We start from the raw sequence: 7995 nt of genomic DNA, 5'->3' as shown, positions 1-7995 counted from the left end.
GAGTTACAATGGCAGGCTCTTCCATTCAAACTGTAACTGTCCTTTAAGTTCAGTTGATAAAGACAAAATCTACACAGAAATCTGCATTTGGTGAGCTCACAAGCTTCTCACTGGTAATTTCTTTTAACCATCCATAGATTTTTAACAACATATTTAAACCTTTTACTAGCTTCAAAGGTCAATCATTGGCTTTATTGTAACATTTTATAAAATGTATTCCTTCCTCTCATACCTCTTCAAAATTTATTTCTTCAAAGAATTGACAACTCAATACCTGATGTGGGTCTACTATAATACTAAATGTTATGTCTAAATTGACTTTACCAAAACAATTTAATGGTGTCAGTAGCAGAGATCACAAAAAAAGTGAAAGGTGGCACTTTTAATGCTATCTTCTGGAGAAACAAATAGGTCTTCAAAGCGTGATCATTCAACAGGGGCCATTCAGCTAGGTAGATCATCAATGGCTACAGTATTCAATGAAGGCCTACGGGTAAAGGTATTCAGTGATTAAGTGGCCTACATCCACCTATAGCTTTTCTTTCAAATATCAAATACAATAGAAACCCTTTAACTATATTTAAAGTCTCTTAGATATTTTCAATGACTTCTGAATTATCTGCAGGAAGCTCTGATTTAGTTGTATAGAGTTTGATATATGTGTCCACCATTAAATCCAGATCGTGTTTAATATCAAAATTTATCTTAAGCAAAGCCAAGTTACTTGACCTTCAGTCTGTCAAAGTGTTCCTCAAGTCTGCTTTAAGATGATTCTGTCCATTTTCATAACACTCATTCTCAACCTTCATCACAGGAAAAATACACAGGACCATCAGCAATGCATACACACTAGGAAAAGACTTGATGTCAGGCAGTTGAAGATCTACATAAATGGTGGATGGAAGCTCAGTATCTTTTCCTCTGTTTCCCTTTATTTCTCCAACAATGAAGTTCGGGTGAGAGTGTATTAGGATCAGGCAAATCACTTCTGTACATGTCAGCGTGATGTTCCTCTGAGGTATTGAATTTGAGTTGACCCATGACTGAGGGTACTATAGATAAGCATTTATGAGCTTTGAGGTGGTGCTCTGAGAATATATCTTTAAGGTCCTGAATAATGTGTTCCGCTGTTGGAACACTTTGGTTTTCTTTATAGTAACTCTCAGAAGTTAGTTGAGGTTCCAAGGTACCTTACTGAGCTCTGTGGAATTTCCCAGGGAGCTTCATCTGCATATCAAGTTTAGTTGACAAATTTGTGGCTTCCTCAAAACAAAAGTCATGTTAAACTTCAATATTTTCCATCAATTCATTGAGTGAATGCAGTACTGTAGTCAAGCTACTGGCTGCAAAGGAGACATCAGAGGTTTGCCCCTGGAGATTTTTTCCTTGTGAAAGAGAGGACATTTTCAAGAACAACAATAGTGACAATGAAATCAAAATCTGTTACTGCACTACAGAGGACAAATGCTTGGCCAGCTATACAATTATTCCATCTAACAGTTGTGTCACTATTTATACCATCTAAACATAAGACCAGGGCTTGCAGGAGGTCCACTAAAACTTCAAAAGCATCGTGCCTTCCAGGCCACTGAGAATGGCAGATTTCCTTCAGTTCCTTAGCCCTTTCTTCACTGTTCTGAAAAAGAACAGAAATTACATTGTCAAGTTTAAAAGCAGTTGTGATCGATGGAAAAAAGAACAAACTTCCTCAGTTGTTCCCAGTGCAACAGATACTCTCCTAACAGGCACTGATTTTGCCAACCACATATTTAAGACACAGGAAGAGCAAAGTGTGTAGATAGCTTGGGGATGTTTCTCCACAAGTCTAGAAGCAACAACTTTCATTTTGGAAGAAAATCCACCGGACACAATGTAAGCCCGGCCGCAACAATACTTCATTTTTAACCCCTACCTATTTTAGTGTGAAATTTCACAACCAAAATTTCTGCATGGGCTTCATAAGGCAGGAAGCCCACAGATTCCTCTCTCAGGTTATGAGATTCATCCAGGAACCTCCCCAGCCCCGGAAGATGCGCTTCCCCGCTATATCCACTACATCATCTGTGAGAAGAGAAAAGAAGCCTGAGGCTCTCGCTTCCCTGAGAGTGTCTTCCCAAATGCAGCTCTCACAGATTTCCAGCATCTTTTCTGCTGTATTTTTGAACAAAACAATGTGTTAACTGCTGTTGTCTCAAAGCGCTTTCTCAGGACCCTTTCACCAGAGTTCATCCCGCACTCCAGTAGTGCTTGAACGTTACCAGGAGTAAAGAGACCTTCTGGGAGTTCATCAGCCTCATGTCCATCTAGAGGTATTTTTCTCCCCCATAAGAATCAAGGTTTCATATAGAGATTTTAGATATTATTTTCCTTCTCTTCAAGGGTTAGAGGTGAAATGTCCTCATCCTGTTCTTCACCCCCCTCCTCTGCACTGGGGTTCTAGGCATTGCTGTTACTGGTTTCTTTATATTTTTGTTCCTGTTCAGAAGTTTCATCAGTTTTTTATTTTTCTGTTTCAGAGTCCTGATTTCATCTTCACTCAGTTCTTTCATTCGTCTTCTGTGTCTACTGTGTGGATTGTTCAAATGACTAGTAAGATCAGATATCATTGGTATTGCATTACCCCCAAGAACTGTCCTATAAGGACTAGTTCTACAGATCATAGAGGTCTCAAAGTGTTTGGCCCATGATGGATACTGTTTATTTAGTTGATCAGGTTTTTTATCTTCTAAGTCTGCTCTCCTACAATTCTCCACCCACTTCTGGCATCTGGCGGGATCCTGCGGGAACCTGAAGGCTGCCAGGTGGGACTGAGTGCTCTTCCGCATGCAATTGGGGCAGTGCAGAAGTTGGGCATCGTCGCCCACCCTCGGCCAGTTCAGTCCTCCCCTCCTGGCCTCCTCAGGGCAGTCCCCCACCCGTTAGGGCTGGGGAGGGGAGCCAGGTCAGCCAGCCAGTTTAGGAAGGACCGAGGATTCTTTATACATCAGGCTTTTCAATAAAACCTAAAACCAATCTCCATGAATATCAATTTTCCAATGCCACTATTCCATGAGATCTGGAAGCTATGTTAAGGTGAATATTCTTCCTGTATCCACTGATGGTAGATTTTCTCTGAAGTCTGGTATTTGCATATTTGTTATGAGGCCCATTTGAACCTAAATGTCCACCACATAAAAATAGTCAATAAAGTTAAGGTTTAAGGAATGGATGATGAATTTGTTCTCCCTCTCTGATTCTCTCCAGGATATTAAAGTCATTGTTTTAGGACCATTGATATAGATGGTGTGGACTATCACGAAGAGAGATGTACAATTACATAGAGCAAAAGAAAGTCATACTGGTACATAATATTGGAAACAATGCCTTTCCCCACCATGAGGATACCAAACAGTGCTTTGGCAATAATCCACATGGGGGAGAAAGTAATGCAGTTCGACCTTGATTTGCAATACCTGTAAAACTGTAAGTTCTTCCCCCATGATTATAATTTTAATTTCTAGTTTTTTAGTCCTCCATGTGCCCAAGCCCAACTTCTGTTGTATCTCCAATGCTAATGTTATATCACCCACTTTTCTTGACTAAAAGGTGACCTTACCCAAATATTCTCACTCTGTGAAGTCCCAGGTATAATAGGAAAATTATTTCTGACTGTTGAATGCTCAACATGCCTAATCTCTCACCTTTTCTTGCCCTTCACCTTTCTCATCAATCAACCTCTATACACCTGCTTCATAGTCTCCTGTCCTAATAGTGATCACGTCTCTCAAAAGACTATATAGTAAATATGATCTAAAACCATTGCCTCAGCCCTTTGTTATTTACATACACACACGTTTAACTGAACTAGCCTCTCATGCATTGCCTATGAATAACCATTGGATTTTCCATCAGACCGTTTCCACATATCCCACATCACACATTTAATCACCTGTGTGATAAATAAATATGGGGATATTAAAACTTCTCCCAGACTGCCATGTTCCTTCCTTGTATCTGGGACATCTCATGAAAAGTGGCAAATACTTTCATGTTTCCTAAGTACACAGCACATATAAGCTACCTAGTAGAAGACTCCACACCATCAATACATCCCTCCCAAGTACAGTCTTCCTCCAGTCCTTTTTAATCTGAACTATGTAAGACCAGTTACATATAAAGATAGGGCTCTACTTTGCCCCAATTAGAAACAGTGTTCACCCTCTCTACTTTGGATATGTACTTACACTTATCTTTCTTCTGTACCCAAGCCACAAAAACATCCATGTAGTTCAATTTTTTTGGCGTTCTTGTTTATGTAAATTTTAATCATGCTCTCACTCTGACCAAACTATCAACATGACATATTCATTTCTATAATATCTGGATTTGCCTCCACTTTCAGACTAACTGCAATGGATGCAGGGACAATGACTCTTACTTAAAGTTGAACGTACTTGATGCTAACCTACAAAAGTCCAAAACTCCAGCACTTTGAGGACAGCAAATATTAGGTCTGCTTAAACAAGTCCAGGGAAACCTGACAGAAATTGTTTGTAATATATTATTTCTTTAATATTTATTAGCTAAACAAAGAGGTATTTGTAACAGCATTAGTACTTGTACATGAATTAACAATACTAGCCAAGTGGCTGTTTTAACAAAAAGCATGAAGCATGAAATCATCATCATAAAATAACAAAACCAATGCCTTTCACATAGTCCATAATTCATCCAAAATATTTTTAGAGGTTGTGGTCATGAGCAATTTATTTTCCTAACTAATGCTAAGTAGATGAGTCCTGGTTAATTTCTGGCCTTCAAGGACTCAGTGCTTTTACTTGGTTTCCCCATTTCCACTGCCATTCCCTACCTTCTGGGGGTCTTCTCTGCTATTTGGACCAACAAATATCCAAAATTATCCAGCTCCAAATTTAAGTCAAGACATAAAGGTGCCAATTGTCTTAATAATATATTTGATAAGTGCTACTTTGAAATGTTTTTGAAATTATAACCTCAAATTCTCAATTCTTCTTTTCTAGAAGTTTTCTTAATTTCCCAATCTAAATGTATCTCACTCTCTACAATCACAAACACACCACAGCTATTCATCTTGGAGGGATCCTGTACTCTGAACCAGACACTGAATAACTAGGGAGAGTTCCTATGCCCTGGACCTTACATAATTGTTCAAATGAGCCAATCCTTAGAAATCCCAGGGAATTCCCCTACCCTATAAATTCAGCATATATGAACTTCTCCATAGAGTTCAATTTTGCTGTTACACCATTCCCATTTATAGCCCCTGTGTGACTCTTTGTGGCAGCCTTCTCTAGTTTGGAGCTATACATAACCAAGATTCCTGCCTTTCATTTCTCCAAGTGTCATTGTATTTTCCCCACCATGAAATACATCTTTAAGTCTTTATACTACATATCTTTATACTACATAACAGATATGTGGGTGGAAGCACTTATAAAATACCTATACTACAAATAAAACACTATAGTGTTATTTAAAGATGAGCATAAATTATTAAATTCTGGTGCAGAGAATAAAAAAATTGAAAAAGAAACAGAAACAAATATAAAACAAAAGGCAAAGTAAAATTGGATAAAAGGCTCAGTTTAAGCCAGAGTATCCAGAAGAAAAAGCAGAAAAAAAATAAATTAATTGAATAGAAAATAGTTACAACGATGACATATTTTACTTGAACTGTATCTGTAATCTTTTAACTGTGAATGAAGTAAATATAACACTGAAAAGACAGATATTGTCAAATTGTATTCACAAGAAAAAAAATGTTTCAACAACAAACTATTTACAAAGGACATGCTTTAAATACAAAGACTAAGGTTTAAATAAAGGATGGTAAGATATATACCATTCTACCACTATTCAAGAGAAAACTGTGGTAGCAATGCTCCTTTCAGACAAAGTGACTTTAAAACAAGAAAAAAATATCACAAATTGAGAGGCACAAAATGTAACAATGAAGGGATCAGTTTTACAAGGAGACGTTTTAATTTCAAGCACACAAACATTAACAATGAAGCACAGAATGTATAAGGAGAAAAGTGATAGAATTGAAAAAGAAGCAGACAAATCTATTATTGTCAGAGAATTTCACATACCTCTCCCATTAACTAATACATAAAATAGACAAAACATCAGTCAGAGTTAGATTAGAGATGAACAGTGTTATCAACGCACTTGATTCAGACCAGCAAAATGGAATAGAGGGCCCAGAAATAACACCTCAAAAACATTGTCAAATGAATTTTAACAAAAGTACCAAGATTATTCAATAGGGAAAAGACAGTCTGTCTAAAAAGTGTGTTAGGAAACCTGGGTATCCTTGCACAGAATAAAAAAGTTGGGCCTGACACCACATATAAAGATTAATTCAAATGTGCAAAGAGCTAAATGTAAGAGCTAAATTACAAAACTCAAAAGAAGATGGTAAACTTTTATGACATTTGATTTACAATGATTTATTTTGTATCAGTTAAAACACAAGCCAGCAGGAGAAAAAAATTGCATTGCAATTTTAACATTTCTGCACAGCAAAGGGTGCAATTAATGGAGTGAAAAGGCAACATATGATGTGAGGAAAGTATTTGCGAATCGTATACCTGATAAGTCATGGAAATAAAATACATATATTGAATTTCTATAACTAACACCCCCCACATGATTTAAAAAATTGGCTTTTGCCCATTGAATAGACATGAGTCTAGAAAGTTATACAAATGACCAATAAGTACATGAAAAGATGACAAATAATACTAATCGTTAATAAAGAGCAAGTCTACAAAGGAATGCAAAAACCTAACAATTTATACATGACGATAAAAGTAAAATATATATTACATATTTTTACTATTTTAATCTCTTCAAGTAGTTGATGGATGAAAAACAAAGCACATTATTATAATAATTATACATGTAATATATGCAAAAGTAGTATATATTGCATTTTTTTAAAGGAAAAAGTGGACATAAATGGTTGTATGGTTTCACACTATATGTGAAATGTAGTATTTCACAGAGTACAGGCCATAATTAGTTATTGATATATATTTTAAATGCTAGAATTTAAAAGCATTTTTTAAGAAGCATAGTTAATAAGGAAATAAAAGAGAAAAATGAAATAATATTTTATACTTGTTATAATAAAACAAAGATACTTTAAATAAATTGGCAAAGATTGTATACTTACCAATTATATGAGTAAACTTCATTTATGTAAAACAAACCTCATTTATGTAATACAAAATGAACAAAATTAAAAACATATTTACACTTAAAAGTTCAGAATAATATCACAGTATGAAAATACAAGAGGTAATTTGTTTGCTTTATTATAATTTGTATTGTTAAATGTTGATAGAAAGAATGTGTATGATTATTGTAATAAAGAGAGGAAAAATAATTGTTAATACATTTTTCGTCAGAATTTGTGCATTTAACAAAAACAATGGTAGGGTCGGACACTTCGGCTCACATGTGTAATCCCCACATTTTAGAAGGGTAAGGCAGAAAGATTGCTTGAGGCCAGGGGTTCAGGACTAACCTCATCTCTATCAAAAATATTAAGAAATGAGCAGGAATGATGGTGGCATGTGTCTGCAGACTTAGCTGCTGGTGAAGGTGAATACAAGGATTGCGTGAGCCCAGGAATTAGGTTAAAGAAAGCTGTAATCATGCCACTGCCTACAGAACAAAGGGAAAAACATTCTATTGATTGGAATTCCAAAAATGTATCATAATATATACTAGCAGTATATTGAAACATTATAGATGCTCTTAAATTAGCATATTAAAAGTGCAATTGCATTTTTATTGATAATTGCTAAGCAATATAAAACAATGAATTTCTTAATCTAAAAGTAGGATGAAGGTATGATGTGGAAAGGACAGTTAAGAACTATAAGAGGAGGGAGTTCACACCATTATGTTCCATTATCAAAGGACATCAGGCATTTGCTGATTCTCTGATCTTATCAGGAAAATCTT

The 7995-nt window shown here is 35.9% G+C and overlaps 1 pseudogene; it reads right to left on the bottom strand.

The window, feature by feature from the left end:
• Positions 1 to 590: 590 nt before the first annotated feature.
• On the bottom strand, positions 591 to 2854 carry LOC100943870 (annotated as a pseudogene).
• Between the last annotated feature and the right edge of the window lie 5141 nt (positions 2855 to 7995).

The sequence above is a fragment of the Otolemur garnettii genome, unplaced genomic scaffold (genome assembly GCF_000181295.1).
Source record: "Otolemur garnettii isolate 467f Iridium unplaced genomic scaffold, OtoGar3 scaffold00040, whole genome shotgun sequence".
NCBI classification, from domain to species: domain Eukaryota; kingdom Metazoa; phylum Chordata; class Mammalia; order Primates; family Galagidae; genus Otolemur; species Otolemur garnettii.
Note: the sequence above shows the minus strand (reverse complement) of the source record. Positions and strands in the feature narration are given on the sequence as shown.